Below are 16,470 nucleotides of genomic sequence, written 5' to 3'. Positions count from 1 at the left end.
TTATATCTAAGAATTTAAAATTGTAATTGTATATAAGGCTCCTAAAATATTTTTACAATAGCAGGTGAAAAATAAAATAAATATATTGGCACAATTTTTTTTACAAGCATTCAAAGTTTGTATTTTGACAAAATACGTAAAAATCACGAAAATTCGCAAATTATTTAAAACTAGAAATTCATAAAATTTTTTCTTTTTAAATCTAAGATTTGAAAATTTTTAATAATCTATAATATATCCTAGACAGATAAACTGTCTTCGTTCAGAATCGTTTTTTGTATACAATGATAATTGATATAATATCATTGGATTCAAATTTAATTCCATCCATTACAATAACCCACTTGTAACCTACTGTACATCAGAGCGACATCCACGACTTACCCGCCTTTTTTTAGAATGAAATTTATAAAAACAAACTTAAAGTATATGTCATTAATAAGTGAGCCATTGATTTGGATATTTTATGTTGTAACGCTACTCTAGGGTAACCGAGTTAATTATTAATGTAAAAAGTATTTTGTGGATTCAAATTTGTTTTTAAATAAATAAAAAATATTTTAAAACATAAAACAAAAAAACTGTTATACGCAGTGTTATATTGAATAAATACTTGGCCTTAAATTAATATTTTTATTTATTAACAAGATAAGGACCATAATGGTAGGACCCTCATAAAAACTTAATATGAAACACATAACTTAAAAAAACTATGGTAAAATTAGATCTGCTTATAACTGTGTTTTTAGTTTAATGATTTATTATAACTTTTAGATGTTATACAACATTTCAAACTTACAAAATTAGTGGTTTACCCAATGTGTAAATAATGTCCAGATTTTGTATCTCAGAAATGTTTTTTTCCACACAACTTGTTTTATGTTGCTAAATTAGCTTTTATTTATTCTAAAAAGCTAATTAGCTTCATAAAACTTTTTTTTATTTATTATGAATATATTTAAATATGTATGAGTAGAATAGTTTTAGTTGTCTTATATTAATCCAGAAATGCATAATAATGCTAAATATAGCATATATTATATATATATATATACATACATTATACATATGAAACATGTGTTTAGCATATTCACAGTTTTTTATACATGTTCCAGACTATATTAAGCTTAAGCTTAATAATACATTGTTGATATAATATTATAATTGTATATAATAATAAACCATTTGTTAAAATAATACTATCACACGTCAAGTTTTTTTTTAGTTGGATTACTTTATTGATATATTTTTATTTTTATAAGTTATAAGATACATTTTGAATTGAAATAACGTATTTAAAAAAAATTGTTCTTTTAATGAGAACATTGAAAACCCGCTAGTTTTATAATTCTTTTTAAATTTTTAGATTTACTCATAAAATGTTATGGCTTATTTTTTTAGACATCTTCGGGTGATTCGGTTGTTTATTGAAACTTTAAATTATATTGAAAGGAGCTAGTGTTCTTAGAATTTTTTTTAAAAATTAATTCTACAAGAAGATAATGGGCTCCACTAGACATGTTTACGAGTATATATTGTGTTCACGAACATAATTGTGAATTTAATATTATAAATTAAGTTTAGAGTGAAATTTTGTTAAAATGTATGAAATTATTTAAGGACTACAATTTGAGCTACATCCTTTTAAAATACATTATAACGATAAAAAAAACCCCGAGGATCTTATGTAAGTATCAATTGGATGTCCCACCGGGATTAATCAGGTCAAAGTGTTCTTTAATAGTGCTTACATTACTTTAACATGTGGTTATACGATTTTACTTATAAATTATTTATAAATAAATGCATTTTTGCCGTTACTATCATTATACCTAACACCAAACTTTCTGATAAAAACATTACCTATTCAATTCCGAAATAATTTAGTTAAAATCAAAATACGCTCATATTATAATCTGGTCTTGTTGGCCAGTTATACACCATGTGTTCCTAAATTCATCAGATTGGTCAGCCGCTGGATTTTATTGTTCCTAATTACAGTAGATGGCTAATCTGTTGGAGGGAAGGTGATTAATCGGATTGCTTTTTCAGGAATTGTAAAATTTCTGGATGGTAGCATTAATTTTAAATAACGTCGCATTATTATTATTATAGTTTTTGACAACGGTGACAAGGACGATAACAATAATAACCACAGCGCGCCGATATGATGCGTTTAACGATACTGAACATATTATTATTAAAGAAACAAAATAGCAAAAAAAAAAAATCCAAAGCCACCGGACGTCCATTGAATGCTGTGCATGTGGACGTCCGTGAGAGTGGGTGACGGGCCCATAATAATAATAATGAATGAGGATTTAACGATGAAAACAAAGGACGACTACTATGGAGCAGCACACGGGGTCGACGGCGGAGCTCTCTCTGTCGGCGTTATCCGCTTGTCGCTGATGCCGCCGCCGCCGCCGCCGACGACGCCGACGACGAATGGCTGTGGCGTCGGCTTTTGGAATCCGCGCGATAGTTAGTAGTCGCGCACCGGCCGAGTAACCGACGACGAACCCCGCGATCCTGTTCCACCCCAACATCGTCCGTCCTATGTCCCCGCAACAAGTGTTCAACCGACATAAAGCGCGTACCTACACGCATTGGCGATCTCATCGCAGTCGTCGCGCAGGCCGAGTTGTCTCACCGTAAGTCCCGAACAGTGTATTCAGTCGTAGATTTCCGGTGGATTTCGTCTGAAAATCCATTAAGACATTTTAATAATAATAATAATATGTGTCGTCATAATACTACGCGTAACGTACTTACTATACGTAAATATTATTATACCTAAGTGTGTTGTTGTTGTGGTTGTCGGCAAACAGGTATTTACTCGTGGCAGTTCGGATCCAAATCTAATATTACCTATCAGTATTATCACATATAATCATATCAACGTAAAAATTTAATGTCAAACGCGTCCAGTATAGATTATTATGTTATATATAGGCATCTATAATATGATGGGCCGCAGCGGTAGAGGTTAAAATATAATTAAATTTAAACGGATTACACTCCCTGACTAGGAAACCTATTATGATACGTATAATATATCGACTATCGTTGTGAATTTATAGTATGGAATATAATTATAAGTTTAAATTGAACTTTTCACAGTAATATTTTAGTTCGTCTACATAGATTTGTAGACGTACAGATGTATGTGCATAATATTATATACGTGTATTTTTTTCTAAACACGATATTCTATTGTTTAAAATCGTACATTATGAAAAATGTCGGTACATTCATAAATAAAAATATCATAATATCTAATTTTGTTAAACTGGAAGAATCTGTTGAATAATATGCTCATTACTCATACACATATAGTTTGGTTACTATATCTTATATTCTTATGCGATTAAATAATTAATCGTTTTTTAACATTGTTAAATAATAATGTTTTGGTCGTGTTCAATACAGTTAGTTCAGAGATTTATTATATACGTACACATTGTGTCATTGTATTAAATATATTTATAATAGTTAATAATATTTTATTCAAGATATTATTACAGTTAATTTTATGTGGATATATAATTAAACACGATTTATAATTTACATTTAATAAACTAGATTTTTAAAAAGAGTCATATCATGTTTATCAAGATATAAAGTTTTTATTAATTATTATATTATACTTTACTATATATTTCAAGAAATTTAAATGGATATTTATTAATAATTTGTTATATGGATGTGTCTATTATGAAAATCAAAAGCTGTATTTTCTAACGTACAATAAATATATTATAAAATGTAATCACATTTACAACTAAAATTAACTGTCACGATGAAAATAACTACGTATTATACATTTTACATTTTGAATAAACTCCTAGATATGATAATATATAGGAATGAAACTAAATTTTATTTGGATATTTGTCAATAAATAATAAAATAAATAATGGTTTATGATAACAGCATAAATGTATATTTACATTTTTGAAGTTGACAATTGTAAGTATTTGAATTTTTTCTATAGAATATTTGTAATTTTAATAAATTTTAATCTAAAACTACATATTATTGGTTAAGATGTAACAAAATATACAATAATTTTGTGTTTTTAGACAATGTTGAAAATAAAAATCGCGAACTTGACTTTAAAAATCAATGTTTTAAATTATGTGGGCAGTGTATATTGAAGAAATATTTTGTTATAATAAGATTATGTGTAGACTGTAGGCAGTATGTGCAAATGTGTAGAGGATTTTTGTTTAAATATGATTAATTAGCACAAATTTTAGTTATAAACTACTGAATTAAAGTTTTTATGAACTATACATACTAAATTAACAAATAATTATTTGAAGTTTTAAGTAGTCATACAAACTTGCGCATTAATTGTTTGTTTGTTATTTTATTAATATATTAATAAAAATAGTTTATTAATTTTAAGATGCATACAAAATCAAGCCAAAAACTAATTTAAGATAGGTATTTGGTTTGAAGTTTAAAAGGTAAAAAATGTTTTAATTTGAAATAGGATTACCTATTTAAATTATGAAGTTGTAAATGCACTATAAAATAAAATATATTCAATAAACGAAACCAGTATTATATTATTATTATACATTTTACTGTAATATTATATTTACTGTAGCTGGAAAATGATTAATAATAGTTCATATACAAAATGATTTCACATATTTCGTTTGCAATTCAATGCATTTTTATATTTTCTGAACATCAATTAATAGTAACAACATGTATATGAAATTTAAAAATTGATTAAATACCTAATAACTAATAAGTATTAAAAACTTAAAGTTTATTAATTTAATACATACTATATGATGTGTATAGAACACACATATTCTTAAATACCTAATTATAATTCACATTATTTTATTTGTTCCACAACAAGTTTCGATACTTGTTTACACTAATTTGTTCAGGAAAATATCGTGGGTTTTGTTTTAATTTATTTTTGAACATGCCTCTCACGACTTTGCATGTATAAATGTATAACAACCGTACATATTTTATAAAAATTACATATGCTACGCATGGTGATTCGCCAAGCCTGCTCATCCCCTTTTTCACTAATAATGCAAACTTGTACAGTCATTTAAAATCTGATATTTTAAATAATCTTAGAAACCACATTTTTGAATGGATGATTTTTTTTGGACTAATTATTAAGGATTTGTCTAGTGGCGAAATAAACTTCTGATTTTCAAATGAGAATTACTCTTTTTTACTTAAAATTTTTCTGTAGATATGTATATTTTTAAATTTTGATATATTTAAATAAAAATTCAGACGATTATTTTCCAAGATAACGGATATGCTAATACACTTAACTTAAACTATATTTTCTTAGATGAGAGATTCTATATAACCGGAAAAGTAGACAATTTTGCTTTTTAACTAATTTACAAATTATAGTTATATTGACATATTAGTAGTTTACAGTTTGCAATACTTATATGAATAATTAATAATAAGACACATGATTAAACAAAATATATGGAATACTCATGTATTACATTTTAATTATATTTATAACTACAGCCGGGCTCCCAGGCTAGTATCATCATAATTTATAGGATGTTTATCCTAGCCTAATTAATAGTTTAAAAGTCAGAAACTATTTGTTTGAATTTTGATGAAGATAGGTACATCAATATTTTCAACAACAAAAATATTGGATGAATAATTTAAATTTGTTCTCGTTTGAAAATAGAAGTTTAAGTCACTATAGAATACTCTTTGATGGAAAAATCTCTAATAATAAAAAAAATATGGTTTTAAATCAGATTTATTATAACTGCGTTATTAAAAAATAGGGGGTGAAAATGCCTGCTGATTCGCCCGTGAAATGGAATAAAACAGATTCACAGGGACATTCACTAATTATTGATTATTGGTTAATAACGTTTATTACATTTTTATGGGGTCGTACTGTGGTAAACGTAGAAGGAATAACAAATTATCAAGTTTTTAACTATGCTTTAATAACGTTACATTTTATGATTTAAAATTTTAAATAATTATGGGCTAATAAGATATTTACAATATTATTTAGTCCGTAATATGAATCAGAAAATTATCGTTGGGAACTAAGTTATAAACATAAATAATTTTTGTCATTACTAGTAAGTTATTAAAATATTATATAAATACGATACTATATTATTTATACAACTTAAGCGAAACAATGAAACAGTAAATTTTACAGGTGATATGAAAAGAATTCCATATGTTACTAATTTTTTACAAGTTCATTCAAAATAGTGTTCTTATAAGTACTTGGCTTATTGAATTCACAGGAAAATATTCTTTAATTAAATTGAAAAATTGTAGGGCTTTTTTTATGGTTATTCAATATTTCATTAAGTTTTAAAATGAATAATTAATAAACAAATTGTTTTGTTAAGGACTGTAGGTAAAATAACTATTGTTGTTGAAGTCTTTCTGTAAAATAAGTACACATTTGCCATTTGGTATGTAGGTATAATTTACTTTATTCATAATTTTCAAACTATATAAATGTTTATAATAAGGCAAAAAAACATTTTAATACAATTACAATATAGTACATTTATGTATATGTATCTATATATAAATAGCTATTTTAAGTTCCTAAAATTAAGTTTCAGACAATTTAATAAAAACTCATGATTAATTTCATTATATTTAAATAAAATATAAAAAAATTAGGTAAGAATAGTTAAAATAAAAGAATTGTTTAAAATTATTATTTGAAGCAATAACTTTATCAATATTACGTAAACTTACTTAAACAAATGTTTTTTTAGAGTAAATAAAAGTTAAAAGATTGAATTATAGTAGGTATATAGAAAAATTAAATACTTTTAATTTAACTTAACTGTTAATATATTATCCATCATCCGTATCGAAAATTTGAATGTGCATATTATATAAAATATCATATTACTATTGAAATTATTTTAAAAATATTGTGGGAGAAAATTATTATTACAACGTTTGAATTTTGAATCTTAGAAAACGTTAAGTTTTTAATTTCAATAAGACGTTTTTTCTTAATTTCTTTATACTTACATTGTTTATAAAATGGGGTTATACATAATTAAATATTTAAATTTTAAAACAAATTGAAATGTTACTCTTATGATATTCATAACTATATTAATTAAAATATTTGGGCATAAATTAATTTTATAAATAATTACAATTTTAAAAATATCCATAAACTGGAAAATAAATACCTACCATAATAAATTGTGGTAAGCCGAACATAATTTTTCGATGTTTTGATTTGTCATTGTTTTCAAAAGATCATTAACAACAATATAAACAATAGCCAAAGATTATTTTAAAACAAACAAGAGTAACATCTAAGACTTTCGAGTTAAGAGTTCTCAAATAATTTATTTTGGTTGATTAGACACACAACTTATTTATAATTACAAAATAACTCTCATATTTAATACATAAAACAGAGGATTCAAGAATTATCTATTCAAGTAACTTTCTTAACCATAATATACGAAGATTAAATGATTTGGTTTGTTAAGAAACATAAAAATGACTTCAGATCGAACGCTTTGTTAAATGTTAATTAAAAAAATATCATAAAAAAGATAGCATATCTTTTTTATGATATTTTTTAACAAATGAAAAATTACTTTTTGGCTTAAAAAATTTGTCACCATGCTCTTAATAATTTCCTTGTCATCTTATGTTTCTATATCCTGTTTATTTTTCCATTCTTAACATTCATCCTTGGCATTTATAGGAAAGTTGACTAAAAAAAAAATCGATCATGTTATTTTTTTTTATTACTCCAAGAAAATCTAAAGACTAAGATGTCCAAGGATTAATGTCACTGTTAAAATAATTATACGCTATTCTTTTCAGTAAAAAAAAAAAAGAAAAAGAGGGATTTGAGAATGAACGAAGGAACATAAAAACCACAAAATTTAATACAAATAAAAACAGTAGACAATTAGTCTAAATTAATCAAACATGAATGATTGTTTTTTTTTATTTTTTTTTTTTTAGTAATTTGCCGTTGACAAGAATATTAATTCGGAAAACATAATGAGTAGGGTGTTTATATTTATTGAAATTGTAATAAATATAATACACTTTTAAAGTATATTCTTTGTACATATTTGTGAATAAATTAAATTATGATTAATGCACAAGTTAAATGATGGAAAACTTAAATAATTTTTCAATAAAGAACGAAATGGCTCATAAATGTCATGTTTTTTTAAATATAATTTATTTACAATATAAATATCTAGGTTGAACGAAGATTTGATGGATTAAATTAAATTTAAAATTTAAAATTTTCATATATTTCTGATATACTTTCTACCTATACGTACCTTTTATAAATGCATTATAGTTAATACTATGTAAATTATAACTATTATATGCCTATCATCATAATATGCTTTGGATATTTATAGTCCACAAGTTTGAATAACTAATTCGGACAATTAACTTCAGGAGCGTATAATTATTGAAATTTGCTATAAATTAAAATAATTATATTATTTGAATTATTAATTAATTGATTATATTTTAATAAAACGCTTGATTGCAAGTATGACTTGAGTGAATAACATTTTATGAACACATAACTTTTGAAATTTATAATTTTCTGTATTTAATATTGTGTTTGGATTACACTTTATAACATCCTAACTATTTATAGATATTTAATTTTTAGATTTATTTTTATGCAATTTATTTGAATACCTATTAGCCAATAGCCATTAGGTATATGACTTTGATACAAACTTATGAGGCATTTGTGGGGTTTTTTTTTTATTAAACTCACTTAACCATTTTAAAACGCCCAATAAAGATCATAATCAATTTAATTATGCCTAGAATTGTTTCCTAATTCAATGAAATGTATTAAGTATTGCTTTTAGATTTAAAATAATATTTAACACTGTTTCGGTTTGAGATTTTAAGTTTCTATCATTCAGTAAATGTATAATTTATAATACAGCTTTATTTATTGTACATACGGAAAAAGTATTTTTATCCAAATTTTTTAGGATTGTTGCAAAAACCAAAAACGTGTTCATAAAGAAAGTATATTTTTTTGGTAATAATATAAGTGTATGTTTAATTTATGAATTAGTTTTTTATTTTTTAAAAAGAACGTTTTGTTTATAGAAATAGGCCTAAATTATTTGTTTGATATTAGGTACCCTTAGGCCTCAATACAACAATAAATTTCATGGAAGCTAAAATCATAATTAATTACAACGAGTTACTTTAGTAGGTACTGTACTCAAAATATGAAAAATGTTATCTATATGTATAAAGGCTAAATTATTAAAAAGTACAGAACGATTTGTTTTAATTAAGATACCTACACTTTTTTTTATGTTACGTTATTATGAAATATTGTTTTAGATAGGTACCAACTGTGGTAACTCGTGAGATTTTTTTAGTAGCTGAGTTAAGTAATTCGAATAATTTGAATACATGTGGATTGGATCCAGGTGTGTTTGAGGTACAAAAACGAATCATGCAACAACTTCAATTTCGGTTAGTCGACCATCTCGTCAAACATACCAACTTTCAGCCATCTCTATATTGATGTTTTTTCCCTTCTAGTCTAATCCCCAACTTAATTCTTCAATACCTACTTTGACATGGTCTTCCCATCTTAAACAAAGTCTTCCTAAACGTCTCTTTCCTATTAAATTCTTTTCCAATACTTCACAGTTCACATAGTAAGGGGTTTCGGCTGTGCCATGATGCATGCGAAGCATATTGCAGTCTTCCGATTTTCCATCGTTTCCAGTATGTTCAGTTTATGAAAAATTAGGCTTAGTTCTTCAATTTATTGTTGTTATCATAGTCTTTACTGGCTCATAAATCTTCCATAGAATTTTTTTCTCCAAAGCTATAAGTTTTCTTTCGTCTACATTTCGTAGAGGCCACGTTTCTGCCACATATATATAGGTGGTTATATTAGGGTACAAAAACATATGGTTTCCTAAAATTAGTTAGGTAGTCAAAATATTGAACTACATGGAAATTGTCAAAAGCATGTAATCGTATAAAATTTATTTGGTCGTTATGTATAATTCATTATTTTTAAATATTATGTTTAATTATACATATTTTTAATTTTATATTCTGAAAAAAATTAGTAAACCGATTAATGACTTATACTTTTTGTATACAAATTTACTATAAAAATATCCTTAAAAATGGAAGATCCCACTCAGAATCGTTTTTCGTATATGATGAATTATCAATGAATTTGAAATTAATAAACCAATACTGTGATCTCCCCAATGATGAATTTCACTCGGAACCGACTTTACAGCAGCGCGTGAGCATTCTAGTTATTATTGATAATTTTGTAGGTAAGTCATCGTTTTAAATTGAAAACATAATATAAGTTTAATGTTATAGTATTCATTGTAAATTCGAATTTAATAATAAATCATTGTACTCGAGTAGTTATATGATATGAAATTTGCTGTACACAGACGTATTTTACAATATATTATTGGAAATATTATATTTTCTGGATTTTTAGTATTTTTAAATAATAATAGATAGGTTTTATAGAACTGTAGTAACACATAATAAGACACATTATTATAAATATATAATATATAATAATAGACAACCTAATAAAATATAAATGGGTTAAGGTTTTTTTTAAATATTATAAATATTATAAAAAATAAGTGATTGAAAAATGTGTTTTATTTTTCAAGCATTTTCCAACAGTTTTCAAAAAAATGGAGAAAAACAAAAAAAAAATGACAGAAAAACGGGAATTTTTACGCAAAACTAGTTTTCGACCAAATTGATATTTTTATATGGTTGTAATTCAAAAACTAATCACTGTAAATACTTGAAATTTTCACCAAATGTTAAATTGAGTGATATCTATATACAGTTTAATTTTCAAAAATTTTCGATTTTTTTGAGTTATTTATAGACCACTGAAATTTTCGATTTTTTTGAAGTGTCGGTAAAAAAATGTTGGACGACCAAAAAAACTTGAAAATTTAATACACGGTTCCTTATGAGTTTTTCTTATTGTAGCTAAAAAAAATTAAAAATCGTAATTCACAATTTTTTTTAATAAGCGTTTACAGTTCAAAATTTTACGAAATCTGTCGAAAACGCGAAAATTTGCAAGTAATTTTGAAGTTTAAAAATCATAAAATTGTTTGTGTTTATAACTAAGGATTGAAAATACAACACTAAGTTTTCCATAATTAGTGTTCCTTCAAGTAGCTATAAAGAAAACTTGAAACAGCAATATAGGAAAAATTTTAAGTGCGTTTGAATTTAAAATTTTTACGAAATAGCGTAACGATAACGATTTATCCTCAAATGATTTTAAATATTTGTTATTATTCAAAAAGTATAATTCGTAGATACTTGAAAATTTCACAAGTTATTTAGATTGGCATTTTCTTTATATGATTTAATTTTCAAAATATTTTGACTTTTTTGAGATATTTACATACAACTGAAATTTTCAATTTTTCTGAAAATTTTTTTTTGAAATGTCTATAAATTTTTTTTGGCCCTATCAGAATACTTGAAAATTTAATACATAAGTTTCTCAGAAGTTATTCTTATAGTTATTTAAAAATTATAAGTATACATAGGCACGATTTTTCTTTTATTAGCATTTGAAGTTCAAATATTGGCAAAAATTCGTCAAAACCATGAATATTTGCAAATTATTTTGTAGTTCAAAATTAATTATATTGTTTGTATTTATATCTAAGGTTATAAAATTTAACACCAAGTTTTCCATAAGTTTTGCTTCAAATAGCTATAGAGAAAATTTGAAGCGTCATTATAGGAAAAATGTTTTGAACGTTTGAGTTTTAAATTTTTATGAAATCGCGTAATGATAACGATTTTTCTTCAAACCAGGTATTCGTATATCTATGATAATATAAGGTATTATGAATTATGATAACTACATGATAACCACACTAATTGATTAACCATGCCTTATGCAAAATAGCAAAATGCGTCTTAATTGAAAAATAAAATATTTGTTTCAAAATAGAATATATGATAATATTTAAATATAATATATCCTAGACTGACAAATCATCTCCGTTCAGAATCGTTTTTCGTATACAATGATACCTATCATTGCATTCAAATTTAATCCCATCCATTACAGTAACCTACTGTACAGCACAGCGACATCCACGACTTACCCGCTTTTTTATTATTTCGTATAATATATTATCTATTAAATATTCTTTTAATAATTTATTTACAAAATTTGTTCTATCCTATAGAACTATATTACATTGCTCCTGAATATATTCTTATATCGGTATTCCCAAGATAATCATTTGAATTGATATTCACCTTAAAGCTCAGTCACTTGATACAGTACACACACACACACACGCACACGCACGCACGCACGCACACACACACACACACACACACACACACACACACACACACACACACACACACACACACACACACACACACACACACACACACACACACACACACACACACACACACACACACACACACACACACACACACACACACACACACACACACACACATACACACATTTAGGGTCTATATATGTATACTGTTGTAGTTATAAGGAGGTAGTTTTTATATTGTTAGTATTTACGGGTGTGAAAATCCTGTCAACTTGTTGCTGGGGGCAAAAGCGATTTAAAAATATTCCCTTATCACACATTTTTGTAAAGGATGGTTATTTAAAAAAGGATTTTACTCGTTTAGGAGCATTTTACTTTATAATAGTATCGTAAAAACCATCGACGCATAACAATAAAATTATTTCACGAAAAGAACGTGATGGCGAATTTTAATTAAGATACTGGAATTTCAAGGATAGGAATTTCCTTCACATAACCTATATATTCTATTGTCAAGTTTTTCGCGCATCACGAATAAAGAGTCAAACCTTTTCTTATTCACCGTACAAGTGAGTTTCTAAGTCATATACATATATATTATGTAGGCGAGTATGTTATTAATGAATAGCAATTATAAACTTCTTACTTATAATTATTTCTGTTAGAGATGAACAATTTTTACCGTGTTTTAAGTTAGTAAAAGTGAAAATAAATGAATTAAATATCGGTTGTGGAGAGCCTTTTATCAACGAACTAAATATGATATACTTGTCGAACTCGTAATTAAACTTTAGCCTACCATAATTTAAAGTTTGAACTAACAACTTCTTCGCCGACAATTATATTTAATACAACAAATTTATTAAGTGGTATTGAATTATTAAATTTATTAATATTATATGCGAAGGGAAATTAATATGTAAACCATTATATGATTTATTTATTATCTTTAAAATATCATATGAAATACGATATTATACATTCATGAAGTTTTGAACAATGAATATTTTTTGCGCTTTGCTAGTTTATTTTAGTTTCAAAAATTATAAAAATAAACTTGTTTATAAAATTGATTTTCATTCAATCATATGGCTCATATATTTTTTAGCTTTTGTTTTTATCTAATATTATATGCGACTTAAATCGTAGAATTTTAAAAATAATAAAATGTACAGTTGTGGCCTGGAGTGGCATGATAGTGGCTTCATCAGCCACTGACATGATCTTAAGTTAAGCATCAGCCAGTGTCACTAGTTTCCGAATGGATAACTCAGGTTTTTAGTGAGAAATCCTCATCTCATTACACATGTTTTAACCCACCATATTCTGCCTTACAGTAATAAACCTACAATATAACCTAGGCCAACGGTCTCAGATGTTGAAGCATTAACTAAAAAAAAAATCATAGCTACATTTTGAGTTTTTTTTTTTTAGCAAAAATTAAATTATGTAAAATGTTTTTTTTTCTTACCATGAATTAATTGAGCCTGTTTTGTACTAAAAATAACAGATTTTTTTATACATTAATATTTTTAAATAAATATGTCCGCTAAGTAATTGTAAAAACACACAAATAAAAATTATATTATTATACACCAATATTATAATGGTATTATATTATTAGGATTTGACAAAACAAACATGTTAAATGGAGGAAAAAATATATTTTTGTCGGGTACCATTTTGTTAACAATTTATTACGAAACGACTGCGGTTAAAATCACTCATCGTGAATGGTTGGCATTACTGAAGTCTTGTTTACGCTTATCAGCAGGCCAGGATGAAGGAATGAAGCAAAGCAAAGACAAAGTCTGTTGCGCCGAGAAGAAAGTGTGGAAAAACAGTTTTGTAATGATTGGAACGCATGGTCCGCTCGCCGCCACCGCCGTGTTCTACCTCACTCGTTTTCCTTTTATCCAGCAGACTTATCCCGGAGTGCATGAATAATTTATAACGATCTGAGGGACTCCGAAAGTAATAGCTGTTTTTTTTTTTTGACGTAAATATATATATTTTCCTTACACGTCGGTCGTAGGTTTTTTGGGAAAAATAAGATAGAAAAGAGCGACGAAAATTATGTCGACTGTCGTCTCGTCAGTAGTCCCATATATTGACTGTTACCTCTAACTTTGCACTGGGTTCGCACCTGAAACTCTATTAGGCACCGTTGTTCGTCTGACTAAGAATAATAGTGATACTCAGAATTTAAGCCGGCCAGCTATGATATCGTGGCAGTATTTATATTGTACTCTGACAATGCTCATGTCTATGTCATCATAGCAGGGAGGTTATATACATTTTGTTTGATTATTACACACGTGACGCGTTGCAGTCAGAGATGGATCAACAGCATGTTCCCTACAGACAGATATAATATTTTCACCACTGTTTTTTTTTTTTAGGATGAAACATTAATTGAAAAATTTAATGGCTTATCCGTGGATTTTTTATAAGCATTGTTATTAAATATATTTTATGCCTTTAAAAAACTAAAAAGCAATCGAGTAATAATATCATATGATTTTTTTTTTTTATAATACAAATTCGCGAATTTATTTGTATGATGTAATATACGTCTAAAATGAATTTCCCCATCAGATCTTCACTTATTGGATGATCCGTGAGTGCCTGCAGTGGCTACTATAGCGCTGGTATTCTGATTAATAGTTAGATTGTTATTATTTACCGTGGAATGAAAATATAAAATTCAATGATTGTAAATCATATGAAAATCAGAAGAATATTAATTTTCACAAATAAAATCAGCAATCTTAATAAATATAACTCTCACGATATAATTTCGGGGAAAAAATCCCCAAACCTAGGCAGAATGAACACAGAAAATATTAATTTAATTTTGATTAATTACTAATAAGTAATTATGTTAGATTATATTTAAGTATAGGTTAAAGAATATTATAAATATTGATTAAGTACATTAGATTATATTGTTATATCGTATTTGTGTTGTAACATAAAATTATATTTAATATTTTAAATATTATCAAAAATTAATTTTTGCATACTCTTCTTGATTAATTGTTAATACTATTATTTAACTTAATACATTATAAAGATCATCATTTAAAATAAAAACAAAGAAAAATTAGCATGGTACTATATATTGGTACTAATTATTTTTTTCTCTTCAAGAAATATCGAAGAATCATAAATATGTTTTTTTTTTTGTTTTTACTGTTGATTTGAGTTTCTATGATCATTTTTAGTCTTTTCAATTTTTATTTTACAAATCGATTACCTTTATCATTTCTGAATTTTGGCATTTTAAAAGATAAATTTAACAAGTTTATTTTTCTTAATAAATTAATTCAAATTCTTTATTATGTCTTTAGAATTTTTCGTTACCTCCGATGTGAACAAATCAAAAATGTATTTCAAGAATTGTTATTTTAATACGTCTATAGTGTATCATTGAGTTCTGGAGATCAGCGTTAGTGTGGGTGATACAATAATTGTTTTTTGGTATTTTATCAGAAAGCAATGATGAAGTACTATCGAAATTTATTATTTGAATTACGATTCTGAACGATACTTGATAAATATATTTGCGTGGGCTTACATTTTCTTGTTTATTTAATAATATTCTATATTTTTCTTTGTATTCAAGGAAACCGTTGAACAATTTTAAAGTTACATTCACTAAGTAACTTATGTTTTTATTTTTATCTATAGGTTGGGCTAGATACTTGAAACTTTCGAAGAATTTATCATTGTAGTACTTCAGGTATAAAAATGTAGTTGAAAAATTAAAATTAAAATCGTTAGAACAATTCCATGAGTAGTGTCAAAAAAATATATTACCAATTTCCATAACATTAAGTTCTAATTGACTGAATTATATTTTTTTTTTGTAGTTTTTTCTTTATATTTACCAATTGGTATGTAAATATATATCACACGTATAGGCTGATTCATCAAGTAAGCTCAACACCTTTTTATCCTTACTAAATATAAATGAATATAAAAATAAAAAATAAAATAAATATTAGCTAGTAGATCTAAAGTAGGGTCCATCCAGTTGAATCTTTATTGAGTAGGTTACTGTAACGAATGGTTTAAATTT

The 16,470-nt window shown here is 26.0% G+C and overlaps 1 protein-coding gene across 2 annotated transcripts in view; it reads left to right on the top strand.

The window, feature by feature from the left end:
- Window positions 1-2,473: 2,473 nt before the first annotated feature.
- Fife (regulating synaptic membrane exocytosis protein fife) overlaps window positions 2,474-16,470 on the top strand; it is a 212,593-nt gene continuing 198,596 nt past the window's right edge. For both annotated transcript variants that reach the window (XM_089219690.1, XM_089219689.1), the window contains exon 1: window positions 2,474-2,654. The gene's annotated coding sequence lies outside the window, so the exon portion shown is untranslated. The remainder of the gene's footprint in view (window positions 2,655-16,470) is intronic.

This window comes from Diuraphis noxia, unplaced genomic scaffold (assembly GCF_037042655.1).
Source record: "Diuraphis noxia isolate RWA-SAM2 unplaced genomic scaffold, SU_Dnox_SAM2 contig0002, whole genome shotgun sequence".
NCBI classification, from domain to species: domain Eukaryota; kingdom Metazoa; phylum Arthropoda; class Insecta; order Hemiptera; family Aphididae; genus Diuraphis; species Diuraphis noxia.
The sequence above is the reverse complement of the archived record's forward strand: the minus strand, read 5'-3'. Positions and strand labels throughout refer to the sequence as shown.